The following is a 24,692-nucleotide window of genomic DNA, read 5'->3' as shown; positions in this document are numbered from 1 at the left end:
ACTAGGTCATGATAAAATGTATTTCTTACTATGGGTTGCAGTTAAAATTTTGAAAAACATTGTCCTGGAAATATACTTTTGTTTGGGTTGATTTCATTGTCTACAGCTTCTTCCATTTATTCATTCCATTTTCCCCATCTAGAACATGAACACAGAAAACAGCCTTAACATAGCACAGAAAAGATAAATAAGTAAACCTTTCTGGACTTATTTTTTAAAAAATCTGTAAAACAGGGAAAAGCCTGAGAGGCTTTGTGATTTCTCTCTCTATGAATCCGTGATTCTGTGTCTCTCAGAAAATTCTTTGGGAGTTGGCTGAGTGAGTCTTCCATTCATTCCCATCATGACCATAACCATAAAATGTTTAAGGGGAAAAGGGGGGCCTTAAAAAAAGGAAAAGCAAACAGTTAAATGGGAGCACTCCAAGGAGAGCTTAAAGGGCACATTTTACCTGGATCCAGAGAGCAGCCTCTGGACAGCCTCTGTCCTTGGGAACCAGGTCTCTGGGAACCTCTTAGGGACAAGTGATCTACTCCAGGACTGGCACCAGGGCAAGAAGTTCAGAGGGGGCCAGCCAGCTTCGAGGATAGTGACCAGGCTGCAGTAAAGGGCCCATCAGCTGAGGATAGGCCGCAGTCCTGTGGTCTGACTGCAGGTGGTCTGACTGCAGGCCTGCCCAAGCCACCCACAGGCACCCACCTGGAGCTTGGCAGAGGCCAAAAAGCCAGGTGCTGCCTTTCCCAAGGTGGTCTTAGCCCCGCATCTCTGGAATCTTTTCTTCCAGGCAGGTCACACCTGGAAGGGCTCTTTTGTTTCTATGCAGACTATTGAGTCTATAGCACTATATAAAACATGGTACTACGCACATAGCAAGTGCCTAGTAGATGGTCCCTGATTTAATTTTTCACAGAGGAAAACTGACACAACACAATCTGAACATTCTATAAAGACTACCCCCCCCCCCCAGGGACAAGTGAGAATATAAGAAATATTAACTTTTGGGAAAAGAAAGGGAAAATTTGTGTTTTCAGCAGAAGTTCTAGTACATGTATCATATAGAAGTCAAGCTAGAGGAGTTTAAAGCTATTAATTTGAGTATAGGAATGCTGTCTGTCATCAAAGTCTTCAAGAGAACAGGATATGGATAGCAACCTCCCTTCCCAGGCCCTGGCGAGGCAGAAGCAAGATCACAAATAGTGATTACAACAAAACCAGGAGAAGTGAATCTCATGTATTTTGCTTTTCTACTTCTACAAAATAAAATTCTTCCTAAGAATAAAGCTGAAGTTAGAAAATCCATCTTTGGCCCTGGCTGGTGTGGATCAGTTGGTTGGGCGTCATCCCACGTACCAGAGGGTTGCTGGTTTGATTCCTGGTCAGGGCACATGCCTGGGTTGCTGGCTGGATCCTCAGTGGGGGGCATGTAGGAGGCAGCTGATTGATATTTCACTCTCATGTCGATGTTTCTCTCTTTCCTTCTTCCTTCCTCGCTTTCTAAAAATCAATAAAAATATTTTTAAATACCTCTTTGTTCAAACATAAATACAAGATGACTCATAATCAGATGATAAATGGTGCAATACATAGAATATATGCTACAAAGACCAAAGAACTGATAGGTCATTTTGGCCTGAAGATGTTAGGAGAGGCCTAATGTGACAGATGGGATCTGAAAGAGGAGAGAGTCTGGAGACACAGATGAGTGAAGTTCAGGTTATTGGGGGAAGATAAAAATAAATTGGTTAGGGACATAGTGATGGGGCTGAAGATAGCATGTGCGGGGACTGTGATGATATCTATTATTCTGCAAATCTGCCAAACTCAGATCCTCTGAGTTCTCCAAGCCTGGGTTATCCAGATCATGGTCCGACAGGTAAAAAGCCCATGTACATAATTTTTTTTGAGAGAGGCAGCATGGAACAGTGGAAAATGCAGAGAGAAGACCTGGGTTCAAGTAGCTCCATCACTCCCCAGCTGCGAGAACTTTAACAACTCTGCACATCAGTTGTACCATGGAGAAAATATTTTCTACTCTGCCTGACTCATGAAATGATGAGCTGCAAAAGGAGACTAACAGTCAATTACTATGGAACACCTACTATCGTCTTCTACCACTTTTTGATAAGGTTTCTTTTCAAGATACCAGGTTCACCTGTTTGGCCAGTTAAGTAACACAGAAGTGACTTCTCAGTCATCAACTTTTTCCAGAGGCTTGTAGTACTTCTTGAGAATGTCCCAAAGTGTTGGTTGTCAGAGATTTCCTCTTATAATTTTCTTCATATGAGAATCATTGCTGGCTTTCCCATAATGCTTTGGGCAAGAAGATTCTTTTACTTTCATTACAGGTAAGAATCCATCCATCAGATTGGCAGGACCTCCAAAGGGGCACATTCTTTCATCTGTTTCTCAGAATAGATGGTCCATTCCCTAATTCAAACAACAGTATCTCTCTTCTATTTTGTTAAACCTTTCCAGAGAGAATGTTTCCATAATACTCCCTTAATGAACTGTTTCAGTGCTTAACAACTCTCACCATTTGAAGGTTCTTCCTTCTGTTTAGACTCTGTTCATTTTTCTTGATTCAATTATTGAGAGTCTGAGAGGGGCTGGTTAGCATACAGTCCAGCATAGCTGTGTCAGAAATGCTTCAGAGGCCATTGTACCAGCAGACTTGCTGGACTCTAGTACTGTCCTTCATCTCTGTGATGTTGGGCAAATCACTTAACCTCTCTATGCCTCAATTTCCCACCTGCTCAGCTTGTACATCTGAACCACGGTTTCCTCTTCTGTTCAACGCTATATCTTCCCTGACTAAAGGAGGTCACCAGCGGCTGGGTGACTTGGTGGGCATCTCCACTGTAGAACAGTAGGTTGTAATTACTATTTATGCATACAATCTCCCACTGGACAGTGTGAACTCTAAGAAGGAGGTAACCACAGGTTTTTCATCTCTCTTCTAGCATCTGGAGCGGTGTCTACCTAACACATAGCCAAAGAAGCGCAGTAATTTGTAGCCAAAATTTTCTATGGCAAATTTTTCGCATCCACGTTCAAGTCCAGGTTTCAGGGTGCACTCTACCTTCGCCCTTCTCTTCGCATCAATTGTCGCATGGAATGGGTGGTAGGGGACTGGGGACCAGAGCCCGGGGAAGCTAAAACTAAGCTCACTTGGAAGAGGTTCGCGACTGGTCAGGAACGTGGTCAGCCGGGGTCGCGAGTGGGACGATGATGCAACTCCACTGCGGCCACGTTTTCCGTTTGCTCTTTTATTTTAGCATGTGGGGTCGGGCTGAGCTCCCTGGCGCTCTGCAGAAGTAACCAACGGCGAGCCCTGCCCAGGACTTCCCAGAAGCGAGGTGAGAACCGTTGGGGCTGGCGGCAGGCGCCCCCCAGCGCCCCGAGGACGACGAAGTCCTGGCCGGGTCAGCCCAGGTGCGGGAGTCCGCAGAAGGCTGGGTAGAACCACAGCAGCAGGGAGTGGGGAGACACATCGCAGATGATCGCAGGCAGAAACGTTGATCTGCACCAAAATTCGAAAACTCTCACGCACAGAGGTCAGAAGCGTGGTTCGCCCTGTGGACGGCAGCCGTGGAGGACTACACCCGGCAGAGTCTCCCAAACCATACTGCAGTGGTTGATTCCAAGTCCAAGATGGTTGCAGCACAGTTGGAGCTCTTGGCAAGCGAGGACTGGGCGTGTGGGCGGGGCCGACCGATGGGCGGGGCCTTGGGGGCGGGGCCAGGTGCTGGGCTGTCTCTGCTTGTCAAAAGGCAGCAGCCGAGCCTGAGGCACCGGGAGCGCGGAGCAGCGTGCCCACCCGCCAGACCAGGTGCGGACCGGGAGCGGCGGGGAAGGGGGTCCCAGGGTCGGGGTTAGGCCTGGGGTGGGGGCGTCAGGGGTACCAGTGCCCAGGGGCAAGAACTAGAGTCTAACTCGCAGGGGCAAACTTGGCGACTAAGATCAGGGCTGTCGTGCCATGAGGCTGGGGCACTGAGAGGACACTGTAGTCTGAGAAAAAGCTGAAGTTCATGCCAGGCTGGCGAGGGAGCAGCGACCTCTTCGGTGCTCGAGCAGCTCAAGGCAGAAATGCTCCGCTAGCACAGTGCTCAGCACTTGGGCAACAAGAAGCATTTGTTTCCTTCCTCTGTCGGGCGCCTTGGCATGGAGCGGAGGAATAAGAAAGGGAGAGATCGGCTGTTGATGGTGCTAAGGTCTCTTAGGGGTGGAGTGTGTGCAGCCTTATCTTGTAGAACCCAGGTATGGTCACCTGCCATGGTGGAGTTGGATCTTTTAAATAGAGTATTTTTCTTTTCTTGATTTTTTGAAACCACGAAACTAATTATTTTAGACGTAGTTGGCCCTAGGGCACTGGGTTTATTTTTCAGGACATGTCCATAAATGTCCAGCAGAACTCAGGGGCAAGCATCTAATACAGGAGGGGACTCAGGGAGTGGTTTCTGTTTGGAGAGTGAGGGGCTGGCACGTTGTGGGCAGTGGGTGAGGAGGATTCAGGTGAAGTATCTAGGAAGGCACATGTGGTCTCCAGGGAGCAGTGGACACTGCCCACCTCCCCCATGGTCTACTGAAGCTGAGACCAAGGCCGCCTGGGCTGTGAGTGCCCTGGGTCTCTGAGCCCAGGCCCTTCCCGCATCTCCTCCTCCTTCTCCTCCTCCTCTTCCTCCTCCTACTCTGTGTGGTGAGTGAGTCAGCCTCCTGTCTGGGCTCAGTTGCAGCCAGAAGGGCCAGAGCCCAGGCAAGCAGTTGGGCAGGCATTTTCGGAGCATTACTGAAGCTCTCCTGGGCAGAGTTCAGCTCTGCTCCAGCTCCCTGCTGGAAGGCTATCTTCCTCATGGCCAGTGGTGGCCACTCCTGAAGGAAACACCCAACACAGCAGTCATTATGGGATGGCTATGATATGATTCCAAAGGGGTTGACCGTGAAGGGATTATGGCTTTGTGGTAAATCCACATCTCTTCTAAGATCAGGAGGTGCATCCCAACACTGCAGACTTTTCCAGCCCCTCATTCCATTTCTGCCTAGTGATCTTATTAGCTGCCCATCTCTGTTAGTGAGGTGGGTATACCCAAGAAATCAGGAAGGTTCTGGAACTAGGGAATCCATGGTGTTGGCACAGATGGTTTTAAGCCAGGCTAGGAAGTGAAGGTGGTTTGCCAAGGCAGAAATGGATCATCTGAACGTTGCAGCCTCAACTCTGTGAACCGAGAGCATTGTGTATTGGGTGGGGGTCTTCCTCATCCTTTCCTTGTCTAAGTGCTGGAGGAATTGTGGATCCTTCTGGTATGGTGTCAGGACTGGTGTGCAGCCAGACCTGGGGTAGTAAGACTGCACTTTTTTTCTCTGGCTTTTGTTCGGGGTGCTTCAGATCCTTGAGCAGAAATAGAGGCCCTGGAGCCTCCTTGCCCCTCACTCAACTGGCCTCTCTGGATCCATTCGAGAAGATTTCACAACCAGACTGTGGGGCTGACTCAAACTGAAAAAAGCTGGGGAATTCAGGCTGTACTCTGGCTGGTCTTATGGCTTCTATTTGGCTGGTCCCTTATCGGCCACAACTTGACCCTTTCCATGGCAAAGGATAAGAAAAGAGGAGAGTGGGATAAGGAAGGAAGGAAAGAGAGTCAGAAAACTTTCCTGACCCCTCACAGCTCTTCAGTCAAGACTTTATAAGTATTGTGGAAGGTCTGATGCTGTTTGGGGTGCACTAGTCATTGGTGTTTAGGGTTTCTCAGTCTTTCTCCCTATTCAACCTCAGAACTGATCTCCTTTTGGGACTAAGTCAGAGAGGACGCACCAAGAAGGCCTCCTGGACCCCCATCCTTAGCTCCCAGAATAGCTTGTCTACAGACAATGTGTTGCACGTTTGGAGGAAGGCCTGGGGCTCAGTGGGCCAGACCAAATGGTTATCCAAGACAGGAGAAGGCATTTCAGTTATTCAGTTCTTTACCCCACATCCTAAGGACACAGTGACCATACTGGCCGAGATCTGCCTCTGCTGGGAACCTGCTATTGTCAATGTCTAGCAGTTGGGTTCTAGTGGCTGGAGAGCCAGAGTCAGGAGCACCTGGAAATCTGAGCTAAGATGGCATACTGGACAGGATGAGTTCTAGGACTCCAGTTTTCCATTTGTCACTGCTGCAAGTCTGTTTGAATGCAGGTAGAGAGGAGCCTCTTGTATGCCCAGCATGGTGCCAGGCCCTCTGAGGGATGAGAAGAAGCAGAACCCAGCAGACGAGGCTCTTCCTAGAAATGGTCTGAGTGCAGGATGGGTAGCTCCACCACTTCCAGTTCTGAGAGGATCCAGCTGGGCAGAAGCAGTCTGGCTGTTGCTCTGGTCCACCAGGGTCTCACTTCTGGTTATACTTTTCTCTGACTCCCCCCTGGCCCTCCTGAAACAGCGCCCTCCTGGATGTGCTGGAGAGTGGCCGTAAAATTTGTTGTCTAAACTAAGAGACTTTTGAGTGAAAGGGGGTGCTATTAATAGCATGTCAGGACAGTAAACCCAAATGGCTCAGGGCAAAGTGGCATATTCAGTCATTCTACTGACTATCACTCGAGACCTAGTGGAGATCACACAGAGAAAGATGGGTGGGAATGGGTTTAAGGAGAAGGAGAAAATGGTGGTGGTGCTTAATGGGGAGGGCAAGATGGGGGATGGCTTAATTCTGAGGGCAGCCGCAACCTCCCGAGCCTCTCAGCTGCCCCTGTGTTACCAGCCAATTCCACTCTTCTCCCTGCAGGCAGCACTGCTCCCAGCCCCCCTCTCCCAGGACCCAGCCTACCTCTCATTCTGGTGACTTCCTTTCACCCTTGACTTGTGACCTCCTTCACCTGTGCTTTTCCTGCCCCACCCCTACCTCAGACTGGGACAGGAAGGCCTGCCAATTCCCCTTCAGCTGCCCCTGGGGAAATCGGATTTATAATGGAGCCAAGACTCAGCCCTATGCTTCCTCTTCCCTCTTCCCCCATTTCTGCTTCCCAGATCTCTGGGACCACACCATCCCCGGGAACTTCCAGGTCTAAATCAGGTAAACAACCAGAAAGGGAAGGGTAGTCAAACCTTGCCCGTGTGGAGAAAGGGCACAGGTTACGTGTAATCAGGTTCTGGGGAAATGGTAAGAGAAGTGGAAGCCAGAGCCAGAGAGATGCTCTTAACAGGAGATGGGGTTAGTTTCTGGGCCACAGGAGTTTGACTCTCTGGTCTGGTCCAACTATTGGGGAAATGGTCCAGGGTGGAGACAGGCTGTTCTTGCTCAACCTAAGCCATAGGCGTTGGTGGCAGTGACTACATCCTTCCCTGGTGACACGTGGAAGAGAAACTGCCCTTCCTTCAGAGTCCTTGGTCCTTGTGATCGAGATGCTCAGGTGGCTCCCTGGAGGTCCCCAGAGCAACAGTGTTCGAGTGATTGGGACGTCAGTGTGGACAGGTGAAGCCTCCTTGATGACTGTACTGTGATTCTGTCTACTCTTGCAGGAAGGAAGTCATTCTTATCATTGACAAATGACAAAGGCAGGTGATAATCTTGGGAAATCCCACCCTTTGAAGTGGCTTATGGGGAGGTGGGAAGGGGAGAGACCCCTGGGCCAGCAGGGGGAAAAGGGAGGCTGGTCAGTAAACGACAGGAGTGAGAGGCAGAAGCAGCAGGCTTCGGAGTGTGTGTCATGCTTTTGCAAACCTGCCCTGCAGGTCCTGTGCAAAGGAATAGACCGAGCAGTGTTCCCAGGACCAGATGCCACACAAAGTCCCCATTCTGCACAGGGGAGAGTCCTGATCCCGAGCAGGGCGTGGGTAGCTGCACGAGCGGGAAAGTGGAGTTTGGGCAGGACCAGCAGCTGGTTCCTGGGAAGCTGCTGCCGCGCACTGGCCTTCTGACGACAGGTTGAAGCTTTGAGGTGTTATGCAAGGTGTGGCATTCAAGGTACTGTGATGTACCCATGAGGCCTACGGCCCTGCTGGCTAACACATCCAGTGTGTGCCACCTGCTGGCACTGGAGTTGTGGCTCCAGGAGCAGCTACGCACTGAGCACTGAGCTCAGCTGTACCAGGTGTTGTGCTAGCTACCTGGCAGTGCAGCCTCCCGAACCTGCCGCAACCTTTGGAGACAGACCTGCTATGATCTTTTTACAAATGGGAAGCTGAGTCTCAGTGAGATTGAGAAGTGTGTCAAGGTGACATCAGGTAGGTGGGAGTGTCAGGACTCACACTTGGGTCTGTCTTAACCTCCTTGGAACCCTACCACCTCTACATTTGTGGACAGCCATGGGGCGTTCGGGGCCATGCCTTGCACATAATAGGCCTGCAATAAATGTTTGTGAGTGGCAGGGTTAGATTCACTAACTAGTTTGAACAGGTTGACCTGGGAGCAAGCAAGGTTACTCTAGGGACAGTGGCCTTTCAGAAGGAGGCTCTTTCTGCCAGCACCCTCCGGTCTCCGTGCCTCTCCGGCAGTCCTCACTCGGGTACAAACAGCCGACAAGAACTGGAGAGAAGTAGCTCTGTGCGGAGTGACTGCCTGGGAGCAAATAAGACTTGAATGGTCTGGAAGGCAAATAAGAAACACTCTTTCAATTTCAAACAAGCTACTTTATTGATAATCTTCTATGAACTAAAGAAAAGGCCATTGTCCCTTTATTGCCTGGGAGCTGTTCTCGCCTTGTTTACCTCTTCCCCTCCTGCCTACCCCTTAAAGCAGGGGTTCTCAACCTGTGGGTCGCGACCCCTTTGGGGTCAAATGACCCTTTCACAGGGGTCGCCTAAGACCATCGGAAAACACATATTTCTGATGGCGATTCATAACAGTAGCACAATTACAGTTATGAAGTAGCAATGAAAATAATTTTATGGTTGGGGGGTCACCACAACATCAGGAACTGTATTAAAGGGTCGCAGTATTTGGAAGATTGAGAACCACTGCCTTAAAGAATCCTCTTGAATCTAGCCCCCTTGGAGGGAAAAGTGGACTCGAGCCTCATCTGATAGCCTCTGCCAGACATAGTGCCCATCACTTTGCTTGTCTCCTTCCATCATCACAGCTTCTCTTTGGAGTAAGTTACTCTTCTCTCCAGCATGTATATGGGGAAAACAAGGTTTAAAGACATGCACCAACCTGCTCATGGCTGCAAAGTTAACCCGTGACCACTGCTCTACACTGCTCGTTGGTGCTGGGCCTGGCCTTACAAACCACTCTGAGTGCCAGAGCCCAGACACAGGGTTAGAAGGAGGAGACAACGTTCAGCCTGCCGACCTCAGCTCTGGTTCCCAGGGTTGCTTGGTATACGGCTGACATTTTAGGCAGTGCCATTAGAAGCTGTGCCAGCAGCCTGGTGGAATGGGAGAAACACAAGGTTTGCGTTAGACACACTTGGGGTTCAAATCCTGGCTTTATCACTTTCTAATTTGTGACCTTGGGCAAGTTTCTTAATCTCTTTGAATCTTGGTTTTCTTATCTATGAACTGGGGGTGATAATAACTCCCTTGTAGGATTGTGTGAGGATTGAAGACGATGTAAATCAAGTGCCTGGCATGAAACAGGCCCTTGAGAAAACGTGTGCAGACAGTCATTCAGGGGATATACGTCAATGGCACTGTGCAAAACACCGGCAACTGAAGAGTGAAAAGAGTAAAATTGTTTCCAAGTGTCCTGGACCAGAAACTCATCATTTGGAGAGGTCTTTTTGGAGTCCAGGAATGGATGTCTGGGTTAAACTCAAATTCGGTAAATTGATTTCCCTTTCTGTCATTTGTTAGCTGATGAGCTTGGGAAAGTTATTTAGCTTCTCAGATTCTTCCGTTCTTTAGTTTATTTTTTAAACTGTAAAGTATACCATACACACACAATATACAATACATTTATGTATAGATGACAGGATAATATAATATATCCTGTACCCACTGTCTAGGTTCAGAAGGGAACATTTGCAGTACTTTAGAAGTACTCTTTTCCCGGCCAGTTTGCGCCTACTTCCTCATCCTCTACCCCACAGTAATTAATATTTTGAATTTAGGTTAATTATATCCTTGCTTTTCTTTGTGAGTTATCGTCTATGTATGTTTGACAAAACAATATATTTAGTTCTACCTGTCTTTGGAGTTTATATACATTTATGTTCTCTGTGATACACTTTTTTTTTTTTACTCAGTATCTGAGAGGTAGCCATGTCAATACACGCAGCTGTAGCTCATTAGTTCTCACGGCGGTGCAGGAGACCATGGTGAGAACCTGCCACATGTGTGTGTCCTCCCTTTCTCTGATGGACGTTTGAGGTATTCTCAGTTGGGGGCTATTATGATGAGATAAGACTGCTTGGAATATGTTGTGCTCGTCTCCTGGCATGTGTGTAGGCATCCTCTAGAGCACATACCTAGGGATGGATTGTTAATTCACACGAAATTCCATGTTTGGCTTTACTCTACAATGCCAAACTGTTTTCCACAGGGCTGTACCAAACAAACAAACAGCAACAACAAACCCCACTCCTTACGGTCGTGAATAAAAATTAATGTTTCCCATCCTCTCAACACTTGATACAGACTTCATTTCTAAAGTTGTACTAGATGAGTTTCTGAAGCCCCTTTCAACTACAATCATTGTATTATCCTCGACTTAAGGACCTGGTTTCTGGCTATTGCATATGCCAGTCTTATGTGTTGTGCTTGGGTGGCTCCAGACATGCCACAGCCTGATGGAGAACCCTGTGCAGGGTCTCTGGGTGCAGTTGAAGCTCTTCCTCACTGAGCATCCACCAGCAGTGGGTGAGGGAGCCCATGGCTTCACATCCTCCCCCACACTGGGCGTTCTGTTCCATTTACCCAAGAGCCTAGTGTCGGTGCTCAATTAATACCCAATGAATTGCATTTTTGTCAAGTGCATTGAGAGGGATGTATATTTTCCCTGGGCATCAATTTTTAGAAAAGGACATGGGAGTAACAAAATCATGTGTGTGCTAGCTAATCAAAGCACATGGGGCTGGGGACTGTGAGGGAATTTATGTCTGTCCAGGGCTTCTTGATCATTTCAAGGCTCCAGGTGAGGTGAACTGAAGTTTAATAGTCTCCACTGACTGATAATTCAGAGTCTGGCCTTGTCCTTTGACCATCTGACTTGTCCAATCTGAGAGTCAGGGAGTGGCTGAAGGATGGGCAGGGAGAGATGGACACATATGGAAGGAGCAGAATGCCCACAGAGAACCCCTTCTTTTTCTCAGGGTTGAACACTGTTCCTGGGGGTGCTGGGTTTAAGAGGTGCTAGATATACCCAGTGTCCTGCCAGCCACATAAACAGCCAGCTGCCCACTCACGGAACAGGAGAATGTGGCTGGCTGGGCAGTTGCATGGGCCACCCCAGCCCGAAATCCTGTAATTACTTATCTAGTCTGTGCCTGTCAGCTCCAGCGGCAGAGGAACACCTCTGCTCAGGACTTCATCTTGGTCACCAGGTTCATGCGGGGCTCAGTGGCAGGGCCCCACCAACTCTTCCACCACCCCCACCCCCAACTCTGTTCCAGTGTTTCTGTCTGCATCAACCGTTGGCCCTTGTGAGGCTTACATATCATAGAGTAGCTGACCGTCCCAACAGACTGCTCACTACCTTTCCCACAGTGTCTAGTCATTCATTTCAGTCTTTCCCTCCCCCCGTCTAAGGCGGCTTGGAAGAGAGGCAGCAGGGGGTGCCAGTGGAGGGTGAGTGGGACAGTTCCTGGCTGGCCAGGAGGATGCTGGAAAACACCTTCAGGGCAGTGTTCTTTGTTCCAAACTGCTCTGAATTGCCCAGCCTCTGCCAGGGCCGGGAAGTTACTCCTGTCCACCCTATTTGGCAAGTGCACCAACGTGTTGGGCGCCATGATGTTAAGAAGTGGGGGATGGGTTGCCTCAGGTAAAATTCCATTATAATGAACTCCATCTGAGATCTGAACAGCTTTGTTGAACTGAATCATGTTGACCTGTGTGCAGTGGAAGAACTCAAGTGTGCAGCCCAAGAATCTGGAGGTGAAATGGAGCTGATGTGCCGCTGAGTGTTTCTCAGTGAAGCTCGGCAAGGTTTGGCCTAGAAGGAAAAGAGTCACACACATCCCCAGTTTTTTCTCGAATGCTAAGCTCCTGGGTGGTTGGGGAGAGCTCTGTGCTTATCTCCACCTGACAGGGCTGTGACTGTCCAACCCCCACTCTGCTGTGAGCCCCTGAGAACAGGTCTGATACCTCTCTCTCCAGTGTCACCATTCAGTACAATACCTAACCCATCACAGAAACACACAAGAGATGATTATTGGATGGAAATACATTTGTTGGTAGGCCGAGTCCCCCAAACTAGAAAGGAGATTTGGAAGGCAATTGCTTTGTGTGGCTAAAACATCTTTAAAGAGCTGGGCTGCAACTCAGATTCTCCCGTTATTGAACTGATGGTGCGTCATCACAAGCACTGACCTCACTGCACAGCTGCCTTGCGCCAGGCACTGTGCTCAGCACTTCACAGGCATTATCCTGTTAGTCCTGCAACCTATGAGGTAGGTATTGTTATTTTCCTCATTTTAGAGGCGAGGAAACAGAGGCTTGGGGAGCCCAGGTCATTGGTTCTGGTTACACAGCTGGGAGGGAGGAAAGGCAGGGTCACATTCAGGCAGGCTGTTCTCTTCACCTCGTCCTTCTGTCTCTGTGACCACGGAGCTCCGCAGGCACTGGGGCCGGCTCCAGGGGGCTAGGGCCAGGGGGTGATGAGTGAGGCCAGAGGGATGCAGACGCTGGTGGGGTGGACCAGAGGGCACAAGCCTCGCCAATAGGGCAGACTTGTCTCAGGCCAGCAGGGTTGTCACTGGAACTGCAGCTCAGTGTGGCCAAATTATCTAATTTTTAACATAGAAAATGAGACATCCAGATCTTTTCCCCCTGAAAGTTCGATCTCTCTGCTTTTTAAACAGTGACAATTAATTTAAAAATGTATAATCACTGGTGGTGATGGGGGTGGGGTGGCACACAGAGCACATCCTAGTCAAGTTTACCCTCAGGCCTCCAGTGTGTCCTCTGGTAGTTTCTTCCTTTTAACGGGTGCCTGTTACATAGAATGGGACCAGGAAAGTCCTTGTTTATATAGGATTTCTTACTAAAGGCTTGAATGATCACTCTCCCTGGGTACTGTATAAGGCAGAGCGGATTTTTTTTCTGGAGCGTTATAATGAAATCTTTCAGTCTGATGATATTCCATGAATGAATCCTCTCTTGATCCTTCCTTTTTTCCTCTCCCCCACTATGTTTTCCCCAATCAGTTATTTCCCCACACTTGTTAGAAAGAAAGTTTTGATTAGAGAGATCAAAAGGAAACTCAGTAAGGAAAGGATCTCAAGGCAAAACAAAGTGGAATGCTTTGGAGGGCTTGGTAGGCAATGAATGGCACTTATCGAGCGTGATCTGCACTTTGGGCCTTCCCGGCTACGAGGCCTCATGCTGCCAGACAGGGTCATGCTCCATGGAATACTTCAGAACGTTTTCTCACAACCTCTACCCTACTTTACACTGAATCCAGGCCTCCTCCTCCTCATAAATACCTGGGAGAAAAGTAGAAAACTCATAACTAACTTTTTAATGGAATATAACAATTTTTATAACACATTTTCAATATTTCATCTCTGCTAATACAACAGTCCTGTGGGATCGGCAAATGGGTGTAGAAACCCCTTTTTGAGGCTTGGTAAAGTAGCCGTGCTTTCTTTGTTTACTCTCCATCCCTAGGAGAGCAGTAGGCATGGAGGTCTGGAACCCCTTGAGCTGGGACCCCGGGCTTCCAGGGCCTTTCCTCACCTGCCACCGTCACTCCTCACCTGGGGTCCACAGGTGGAGGTAGGTGGGGAAACTGAGCTCCTGACTAAGGTCCCCACCTCCCTGAAAATCCTGACCCAAAGGAATTGTGAGGTGGGCATGGAAAACAATGCCCTACCCTGATGCTGGGTGCCCAGTAGTTAGCCTTCTCCCATGCCTACCCCCTATCGCCCGTCACCCTGAGCTATTGTTCCCAAAGTTGGGCAGAAAATAGCTCACTATGGAATTATTTTCGTCTCTGTTAAACTTCAATCCCAGGCTCCTGAAGAGCCTGGCTGCAGAGTTGTTTTTCAGGTCAGGGGGAGTTCTGGGAAAAGTAAGAGGTGGGGGAGAAAGGGGAAGTGGTGGGTGGAGGGGACGTCACCTCTCCCCACAGGGTGGTGATAGGCCACAGCCACTGGCCTTCTCCCTGCCCATCAGGCTGCCTAACTGGCAGCAGCTCCGGCGTACAGAGCGGAGCCTGCCCAGCCAGCCGGTGCGGACTTTCACTCACAGCTCCTTTAGCTGAGCACGGGCTATGAGCTGCTGCATCTAGTCCCTTCTCCAGGGACGTTTGCCTTTGCTGGAAAGAGTGTTGAGTGAGGGAGCAGGAAGTGTTACCCTGTACAGAAGCCTAGGTGGGCAGCCAGGGTGGGGAAGGGGGGCAGACAGCTGACGGCTGAGGAAGGAAAGAAGTGGTTCCCCTAGAGACCCTGGTTCAGAGCCTCCTGAGGCAGCATTGAATGCTGCTCTGTGTAACAAATCTGTGCCATCTTTGCCCTGGGCACCACAGAAAAACAAGGAAGAGGAAGATGGCCAATGGATAGGGCTGGGGGAGGGAGGTTATAGTTTGGAGAGGTTGCATGGATTACTACAAAGGCAGTTATTGCATTACCTCTTGGTGGCTTTGGGGAAGAATCCTTCTGACAGATTAGACATATTGACCTGAAACGTTGAAACAAAAGGGTATCTTCTATCGTAGCTCTGTGGGAAAGGTTGGGCTGGTGTGACTTTGACCAGCAGTGAGTATGGACACCCTGACTCAGAGCATACGCTGGCATGTGCCCACGTGTCCATGGTGCAAGTTGTTTGTGACCTTCGTGTGTTTGTGGCTGATGCCCTTCCTCAGAGCGATTCCTGGAAACAGGAAGTGACCTTGTTGACCAGAAGAGAGGAGTGGGCTCTGCTGATGGGTGGAGTCAGGGTTGCAACCAGTTGGCTGCCGGGTAACTCAGGTCTCCCTGTGCCCAGCAACCCTATCTGGCCACCTTGGACAGATTGATGCATTAAATATAGATCAAACTGGTGACGAGAGGCTGAGCTGTTCACCAGTTTCCACCTGCCCCTGTTGAACCTTTTGTCTTTCTTTTCTTTTTCTGTCACAAAACATAGCTTACCCTATTCAGCTGGGCTGAATTTTTCAGAACTCTCTCCTCTACTTCTCCTTTCCAATTCAGTTACTGATGTCCTCTTGCCAGGGTAGAGGATTCCCCCCCCAGGAGGACCGGGGTGGTGGTTCTGGGTGTGCAGCTGGGACCTGAACCGGGCGCCAGGAGCGGGCCGCTGCCTTGCCGACCTGGGGGGTACTTTCCAAATGAACAGATGGGAGAGGTCCATTTTAATTTTCTTTACAATGCTCAAGGCTGATTCAGGTTGCAATGGGCATCTGAATGGAGTACGAAAGTCTTCAGTTTCAAAATATTATTACAATAATTAAACGTTCCTGGTATTCAAGACTCAATGGGCTTAGTAGAAGAAGTACTTAGTAGAAGAAAGAATAGAATATACTTCCTATCAAAATGGCTGGTGGCCCCGCTCTCCCTCCAGCCAAACGGAGCTAGTTTCTCTGCCTCACATGCACTCTTTCCCTTTTGCTGCTTAGCCTTTGCACATGTACTGCAGGCCCAGGACCCCCGTTACCCTTCTTACTACTGCCATGTTGAACTACCGTCCTTCCTGTCGCAGGGGAGAGGCTGGGAAGTCACACCGCCCCCCCCCCACCCCGAACCTCGCCAACACAAGGCCTGTGCTCTCCTGAATGCTCCCATCACACCTTGCTTACCTGTATCGTAGCATGGACTGTACTGAATTGTATTCCTGTTGGTCTCCCCCAGTAGACTGTGCACTTTAAGACAACAGTGTCTGTGTGTGGCTCGCTTTTGTGTCTGTGACTTCTAGTACAGGGCTTGCCATGTAGTCGAGTGCTTAAAACCAGGCAGGGGTGACTGTCAAAGATAAAGCATCAGAGGCCAGAACCAATGGCCACCACAGTGTGAGGCCAAGAAGAAATGCTGTAGCTTCCCTGGCCTTCCAAGGGGGGCCCCGAGAGGACATCTGCACAGAAGAATGCTGGAACCCAACCAAACAGAAGCTCTGGAAAAGCTCTTGAGGGGGAAATCATTCTCATCAGGAACTGAGGAGCAGCTGGTGTCATCTTGGGGGACTGCTCTTCTCCTAAAAAGAACGGGAACCTCCCTGTTTGGCCTGGACCCTAGAAGCTTCATGGATACACGAGGAGTGTCCACCCGTCACTAACAACCCAGAAGATAGAGAGGACCCCTTATGAGATGGAAGCTGCCTGGTAGAGAGTTATCCCAGCCCTGCCCATCTCAGAGGACCACGGATCCTTGACTGATTCTGGCATCGGCTTCAGAATCTATCCCACGATAAGTGAATGGCCTCCCAAAGCCTCCAAGAACTGGAAGCAACCAGGAGTCCAGGCCCACTGAGCCAGGGCCAGCCCAGCGTCTAGGTTAGGGGCCATGGCAGGGCCACCCTGCTGCCAGGGCATCTGCGACCTTCACTGTCACCTCGGTCCCAGCCCCCTGGCACCGCACTGCAGCCTTTCCCAGGGCTCTGCCTCTGCTGCGTGCACCGACGACTGGGAGTGGGGTGAGGAGGTGCCACTGCCCTGATGACAGGTGGGGACACCATGGGATTGCGGAGCTCCAGGCCCCACTGGGGGAGAGGGGATGCATGACAGATCGAGGACAAGCTCTGGATGACACGGGAGGTTGGACAGAGACAGGGAAAGGGAGGATGATGAGCACAGGAGGGTTAGTAATCAGCAACACCTCGGGGGCCACAGGCCTTTCTTCCTTGTGGAGAAAAAGACCAGATGTGTGACTCAGCTTCTCAGCTTGGTGGAGGGACAGTGGAGGGATCCATTTCTCCCCATGCTGAGCAGCCAGATTTTTTAAAGCCACAGCCAATGGGTGGGGCGGTCAGTTTCTTCCCAGTTCAGCAGAAATGTGGCTCTCAGGACGTTTGTTTGGGGTGGAGAGTTTGGGACTGAGAGCAGGCTTCCCACCCCCACAGCCCCTCTCTGGGCCCTGCAAGTCTTCTCCTCATTTTCCAGGTCCCGAGCTCACTGACTGTTGTACTAACAACAGCTCTAGTTCTAATAATGAGACCTAACTTAAATTAAATGGCCAGGAGCCCTGCTGAGCGCGACCCACATGTCTCGGTCCCACAACAGCCCTGGGACCGAGACACTATCATGTCTCAGGGATGGGTTTTGGGGAAGCTGGGTAGTGGTTGGGTAACCAAGGGCATCAGCTGTGTTGGCTGCGAGGAAAGCAAGAGACATGATGTCAAGGATCTTGAGTCTCTCAGAGCTGGTGGGAATGGGGACCGGGGACTGAGCTTCACACAATGTAGGAAGAGTCTGAGGGATCTGGAGATCACACTGGTCCCAGAGGAAAGAGGAGGAAAAGAAGGCTGGCCAGGGTGGACTTGGGTGGGCCTCAAAGCCATCTGACTGAGCAGGGCTGGACTTGGGCCCAGGTGGGCTTGGGCTGGGATGCTTAGCCTGGGTACAGGTCCCCAGAGGGCTAAAATCTGGGCTTGGGAATCACTTGGGAAAGAGAAGCAGCTCTCTCCTGCTGTTCAGAGGCTATCGGGGTTTTGAGATGGGTTCCATTAGTCATCAGCTGGAGCAGCAATAACAGGGGTTCGGGTCTCCCCAGAGCAGGGCTGGCCTCACTCTCATGCTATTCTTGATGCTCTTCCTTCGGGCTGCCTTGGTTTCTATTCCTTGATCTCCAAGCCTGTAGCAGACACCCCAGGGAAGTACCCTCATTCTAGTATCTCAGGAAAGCAATCCAGAATAGGGAGAGCACAGGTCAGTCATATCCCACTTCTCTCGAAAATGTTCCCTGTCTCGAGTCCTCGTCCATTTCTTCAGTCCATGGAGGCCAGAGCAGGAAGCTGGAGTTGGTTAGGCAGGAGCGAGGGTAACCCTCACCCGCCCCTTGGTTTCTCTGTATTGTTTGTATGGGTGGGGTCTGTGTTGGGTGGTCCTCCTGCAGGCCTCCTTCATGGCCTCCCACAGCTCCCTTCGCTGAAGAATGAAACTTCCCCCTCCTCCCATGGCTCGTTTTTTTTCCACCCAACTTTGTCCCCCGGGAAGCTACCCAGGCTGGTAGTGAGAGGTCTTGGGCTTTGGCCAGGGTGAAGGTGGAGAGTTACTCTCCCTCATTGTGTGGCTTTACACAAGTCGCTTGCCCTCCGACGGGCTCAGTTTCTTCAACTGTAAAACCAGATATTGGGCTGCAGCTTATGAATGGGTTTGTTCTCTATGCTTCACTGGCCACTGTCACTGCCCACACTTTCCAACAGTGACAGGGCATGTTACATGGAGAGCAGTAATCAACCCAGAAATCTTGTTGACAAGGCTGAGGGCAGAGTTTCCACTGGAAAAAAGCAGTTGTAGGAATAATTGCTGTAGATAAGAAATGGAAATATATCAAAGTAAGCTATGTGTCTCTTGCCCCATGGCCTGGGGCCTCGTGAGACCCTGCCTCTGGATGCTGCTCAACTCTGAGAAGCTACCAGTGCTCCCAAGAGTGACAGGACAGTCAGCCAAGAAAGCGTCCTGGTGAATGGCCAGGAGAGTGGGAGTTGTAGCCTAGTTTCCATGGAGACACCTGTTAACCCTTGACACTGAATGGGGCATCCTTTAGCAGGTCCTCCAAGGTGATGTCTATTCCCCAAAGGGTTAATTAGGAAGCACCTTCAGGCCCTGGCCAGTGTGGCTCAGTTGGTTAGAGTGTCGTCCTGTACAGCAAAATGTGGCAGGTTTGATACCCACTCAAGGCACTTACCAAGGTTATGGGTTCAATCCCCAGTCGGGGCATGTGCAAGAGGCAACCAATCAATGTTCTCTCTCTGTCTTCATCTCTCTAAAATCAATTTTTAAAAAAGCTTTAAAAAAGAAGCACTTTCAGGGCTAAACACCTTTGTGCAACTGCGGGGTCATCAGCCACTTCATTTCCCATCACTCAGTCAGTCGTTGCACAGTTTGGTATACCTCATGTGTGGCCTTCCAGCTGCCGGGCTGGGGCCTGCCCACCCTGGAAACAGTGGAGCTGGGGTGGAGGAAGAAGCCCCGGCTTGGCCAAGCTCAGGCAGCTGCTCACACTTCTGCAGGTCCTTGTGGTGGGCTGAAAACTGCCCTCTTCAGGTGAAGGCCACAGAAGCAGACGCGATCTGTTCACCCCTTCCTGCCCTGTAGGAATCAAGATTATACCTGGAAAATTTCTGAGGTTGAATCCAATTCAATGTAGCCTCTCCCTTGTAACCTCACTCACATCATAACATTCGTACATTTTTCTATTTTTATGACAACTTTTCAGCAGAAGAGGAATAAGCCCCTTTTTCTAATTTGCACGATGGCACCATGTGGTGGCCCAGCTGACCCCTCCTCTGGAGACACTGTGGGAATGGCCCGTAGGTTCATCTCAGGTGGCTGCAAAGAGCTGGGCTAGGACCCGTGATTTAAGCAACATGATGAACTTTCTAAACATAGAGTCATCCACAGAGAGTGGATTGCCATGGAAGGTAGTTCTCCATCAGGAAGAATATTCAAGCTCCGGCTAGAAAACTGTCTAGAATATTACAGAGGGGATTTAAGATGGTTAGACTAGGTAGTGTTGTTTCCTTCCAGTCTCGAGTTGTTCTGAGATGACTGGTATTTGTTTGGTTTTACTTTGGAAATCGTAGTCTGTAGAAAATCATGTCTAACAGTTATGACCCATATTTAAAATAGGTACATGCGGGAACTGGGGAGACAGAGGGCATGACATGGTGTGGACAAGTTCTATTTATACAATACACTTTCTCTCCCCTTGCCCTCACTTTTGCTCTGTTCTCCCTCAGCTTCTTCTGGGAGGTAGGTAATGCTGAGGCTGTTCTGGAAGAAGAATGTGGGTATATGTTAGGGATAGTAGAAGGAAGAAAGGACGTCCCCTTGGCTGGCTGTGATGTCGCTGTGTCTAAGTTACACCTCCATAAAAACATGACAGAAGAAAGGTAAGGCAGATCATGCAGTGCTGAGCACTCTATGGGCGGAGTTGAAAGGACGATGAAATGAAAAGCAAGGAAGGGCGTGCACATAGGCTGACCCACTCCAGAGGGAGCCCCCGTGAGGTGACTCTGTGTGTACCAGTTTTAGAAAGAGGAAGAATTGTTTCCCTTCTGCTGGGAAATCACTCAGTTTTCCATTTTTTTCTAGAAGGAGGATCTTTGAGTTCAGATCAACAATAGGAAAGGCCAGCTTTGGTCACTCCTGTTCCAACCCTGCTGGGCTTCCGATCTCCACGGGGCTCACTGGGGACCACACTGCTCACGCCCTTTCTTGCCCCTTAGCATCTGAGGATGAGCGGGCCTCACGGGCACAAACACGTATGTTGGGACTCGTCTGGTTACTGAGGGGTCAGGAAGAAAGCGAAGTGGGGGAATCTCACTTCCTGGATGGTCTTAAGGCCTCATCATGATGGGAATTCTGACCTTGGAGCTGCACATTTTCAGAGCCAGAAAAGTCCTTAGAGGTTAGACTTCTTATCTACCACTTGTCCCCCAGAGTCGCAGCTCAATCACACTCAAGACTCCCAGGGGGTCCAGTGAATGTGGTGGAGTTAACATGAGCCCAGAGGCAGTTTGATCCTTGTCTTGCCAGGGCTCCGCCCAGGACACCCTGCAGCCACCGCTCCATGAGGCTGTCCTGGGAGACGCTGCCTGGAAAGGCCCGTTGAACAGGAGCCACCGGGAGATGGGGCGCCTGTCGTGTGAGCTGGCAGGCAGGCACGTAAGAGAAGCAGTGGTTTTGGTTTAGGTGACTGGAAGGAAACATGTTATCTCTTCATTTCTTGCTAAGGCGAGGTCAGGCCTGGGGTCAGGCTCAGGCAGGCGTTTGATGTGGGATCCAGACCCCAGATCAATGGAAGCCAGGGGCTTTCTGCAGGGTCGAGCTCTGCCACCTCTGCTTCTCTGTGCTCTGCGCGGGGTTTGGGTATTTCTAAAGCAGAGGCAGGAGAGGCTGCTCTGGGGACAGCCCCAGCAGAAGCAGTGGGGCATCGGTGGACTCAGAACACGAATTGGGGGCGGGGGTGATGACGTGCAAGGGGGGCAGGTATTAAGTGGTGTTTTTCCACTTGTCCTTTTTCACCCTGTGTCTGCCTCACTCTCCATGCGCTTGGACCTGTGGGCTACTTCTAAGATGATCTCTCTGACAAGGACCATCCCGCTGCATGGGGAGGGGAGGCTGGTGGGTGGAACGGTATTTTCCCAGTTGGCTGGTAGAACGGGGATCCTGACTGAGGCCTGCCGTGCTCTGGTTTTGGGAGCCTTGGGAAGAAAAAACATGGCCTGGGGATTATTCTCTCCATTGCTCCCTAACTCAGGGGAAGCGACAGGCGTCCAGGGCTTGGGGTTGGGGAAATGACAGATATTTCCCTTGGGAAAGGCAGCAGAGCAAAGACTCGAGGCTAAGATACCTAGGTTCACATCTGCGCTCCAGAGACAATTGACTTCTCTGTGCCTCAGTTTCCCACTCCTGAAACAGAGATAACAGTGGTCCGCAGCTGCGAGTTGTTGTGAGGATGGAATGAGTGAGTACGTGAAGAGCTTGGAGCAGGGCCTGGCACAGTGATAGTGTCTGCCCTGATGGTTATCACTGGAATGGGAGGAGCCAGCAGGAGGCAAGGGACGCACTTGGGCATGGCAGTCAGCCTGTCCTCGTTTGACCCCTGGCACCACCACGCCTGGCCATGGAACCCTCGGCAGGTCACTCCAAGTGGACTTTGGTGTTGCTGTCTGTAAAGGGGACTGCTGCTCACCTCACAGGATGCTATGAGGCCTGCGTGAGGTCATGTGTGGGCGCAGCAGCCTGGCACATAGTAGGCACTCCATACACTTTATTGTTTAAACTCAAGAGCGGTTGGTGGTCTACCTGGCTCCCATGTGTGACCTCGGGGAGTCTTGGTGGTGGAGGGCAGGAAGACAGGTCCTTTCTGTTCCCACTTGGCACTCACCTGCCTCTGGGAGCTAGAAGGGAGCTTGGGAGGTTGATACGGCCCTGGGGTAGAATCCTGAAGTGTGTGGTCAGCTGAGGCCTTGGGCAGTACAAGTAGAGGGAGCAAAAGAGAACTTAGCTTGGAGGTAAGTGACAGCATGTCTGTCCCCAGCAGGTATTTCTCCTCCCACCCAAGGTCCTGGGCAGTGGGCCAGCCTAGCCCAGGTTACCTCAGCTCATGATTCACTGGCGTCTTCCTCAGATGTTCTGTGGGGGCTGACAGTGCCCGAGAGGGTGGCAAGTGGGCCCAGTGGGCTGGCCGTCGTAGGACTGGGCCCAGGTCTTGGCAGCCCCTTCCCCATCTTAGTTGGGCAGAGAAACAAAAGCTGGGGGTCTGGGCCTTCCCCACCTGGGAGGCCTTGGCCAGGTTGCAGGGCCAGGCACCTATTTATCTATATACTTTCCCAGCCACCTCCTGGTGGCATCAGTGAAGGGAAGACGTGTGTGTGTGTGTGTGTGTGTGTGTATGTGTGTGTGTGTGCGCGCGCACATGGGTGGATAAGCAAGGCTGGGTGTGGGTGGAAATGGGAAGGGTGAAATTTTGCCAGCACCTTGGTGACCCGCCATGCCACTAAAACCCAGAGTCTGGGCAACAGAGTCACCTTCAGCCCCCACTGAGGCCGGGGGTGTTGAGAAAATGTCTGGGGAAGAGCTAAAAGTGGCAGAAACATCCTGTTCGCAAGTGCATAGCTGGATTTAACCCTTGCAGCGCTGTTCCGCCTACACCCAGTCTCCATAGACAGGAGAGTCCAGACACCTGTCTCTGAAGCTGGCCAGGCCCTGGGCCGAATCCCAGCCCCCACGGTCCCCAGCTCTCCTAGGCTCCTCTGTGTCCTGCATGGGGTGCCCGTCTCCTTCCTGCCCTCAGCAGCCGCCAGGCCTCCCTGTGGCTCTGCTTCTCTAAGAACCCCTCAACTCGGGGTGGGGGCTGCGGGAGCAGGAATGCCCCCTTAGAAAGAAGCCCTCCTCCCTCCTGGCACTCTGCTGTGAAGGAAGGACCTCCAGCCGATGCTGCTCCTCCCGCCGCAGGGATGGCCCTCCTGCCTGCTGCCTGGCGCCGCCCCTCATCCCTGCCAGCTAGGACATGGCATGCCTGCCCTCAACAAGTCACTTCTGTCAAGTTTCAGTCCCGGATCCGGGAACAAATGTCCTTGGAAAGAGCCTCTGTCACCTGCTTTTTGGGCTCCTTAGAGGACTGGCTATGAGGTTAGTGCTGAACTGTAGATAAAGCATTCCCCCTTTTTCGTTTCAGAGTCCTTTTGGTCAGAAGTGTCTGTGAGACCTCACAGAAGGGCACCCCTGGGCTCGACCTACCTGCCCCCCTGCTCCTTCAGGTGGGTGTTTCCTCATCGGCTACAACCCCCATGGCCCTGTGTCCCAGGGCAGGGGCGGGCTGTGGGAAGGTGCTGGGCAGAAGAAGGAAAAGGATACTACCCCGGGCTTTACACATGCGGGTTGGTCCTGTGTCAGCAGAATTCGAAGCAGCCCGCAGCTGAGACCCAGAGCCCTGCTGGAGTGGCCGTGGGGCCTCTGAGGGAGGGACCTGCTGACTCCCGGCTGGGACCCTTGGGGGCTGTTCAACACGGTGATGTTTTCTCTCCAGCTCCCAGCTCCTCTGCTCTCTCCTGCCCTCCAGTCTCTGCCTGTGTGCCGTTTGTGAGGCCTGGGCTTCTTTTCCACCTCTGGACTCTGGTCCTGGGCTCTGGCTTCCTGGCAGCAGCAAATAACTCCAAGCAGGGCTGCATGTTCTTTCAGCTCACCTGGAAACGGTCCTTGGCACAGTGAGCCTCTGGCTACCAGGACCAGCCTTCTGTCCTGCCTAAAGCAGTGCCTGGGCCCCCATCCCCCGGCCAGAAGCCTTGCTGATATCAAGGCAATACCCCACCCTGAGAGGTCCCAGCCCCCTTGTGTCATAGCATCTCCTAATATGCCCCTGTGATGCTGAACATTTCTTATACAGATATGACTGATATTCCCCAACCCCCACATCTGACTTCTCCTTTTCCACCAGATGGTTGGGCTCCCAGATGATGCAGACTCTGTGGCAACGTCATGATGACTGGGAGTTGCAACATCTCAGCTGACCTGGGGTTAAGCCACAGGCATCCTAGACAGTTTCTCCTATTGCCCTGCAGTGCGATTGGGCCTCTGGGATCCCTGCCCACATGTTAGATGTGTGTGATGCTCTAGAAGCCGGGGAGTCAGCCTAGACTTGGGATGGGCTCTAGGGACACTGTTGACGGCAACAGCCGATTTTTATTTTCCTTTTAAATTGTTTTAAATTTATGAAATATTTTATATATACAGACAGGCATATAAAACAAAAAATAGTGTTTTAATAATACGATACCTACCACTCAAAGAAATAGAATGTGACTACTACAGAATGCATGCCCTTTCCTGTTCCCACCTCACCCCTCAAAGGTTTCTGGCAATCATTGCATTGTTCTTTTTAATAGATTATTGATTTTTTAGAGAGAAAGGGAGAGAAAAACATCAATGTGAGAGCAGAATACTGATTGGCTGCCTCCTCTACGC

At 50.9% G+C, this 24,692-nt stretch overlaps 1 protein-coding gene across 1 annotated transcript in view; it reads left to right on the top strand.

Annotated features, from left to right (window-relative positions):
• The first annotated feature begins 3,776 nt into the window (after positions 1-3,776).
• The window catches only part of VDR (vitamin D receptor), a 51,340-nt gene continuing 30,424 nt past the window's right edge, over positions 3,777-24,692 (top strand). Inside the window, exons 1-2 of the mRNA XM_036251926.1 lie at positions 3,777-3,829; positions 23,407-23,488. The gene's annotated coding sequence lies outside the window, so the exon portion shown is untranslated. The remainder of the gene's footprint in view (positions 3,830-23,406; positions 23,489-24,692) is intronic.

This window comes from Molossus molossus, unplaced genomic scaffold (genome assembly GCF_014108415.1).
Source record: "Molossus molossus isolate mMolMol1 unplaced genomic scaffold, mMolMol1.p scaffold_m16_p_10, whole genome shotgun sequence".
Taxonomy (NCBI): Eukaryota; Metazoa; Chordata; class Mammalia; order Chiroptera; family Molossidae; genus Molossus; species Molossus molossus.
The sequence above is the reverse complement of the archived record's forward strand: the minus strand, read 5'-3'. Positions and strand labels throughout refer to the sequence as shown.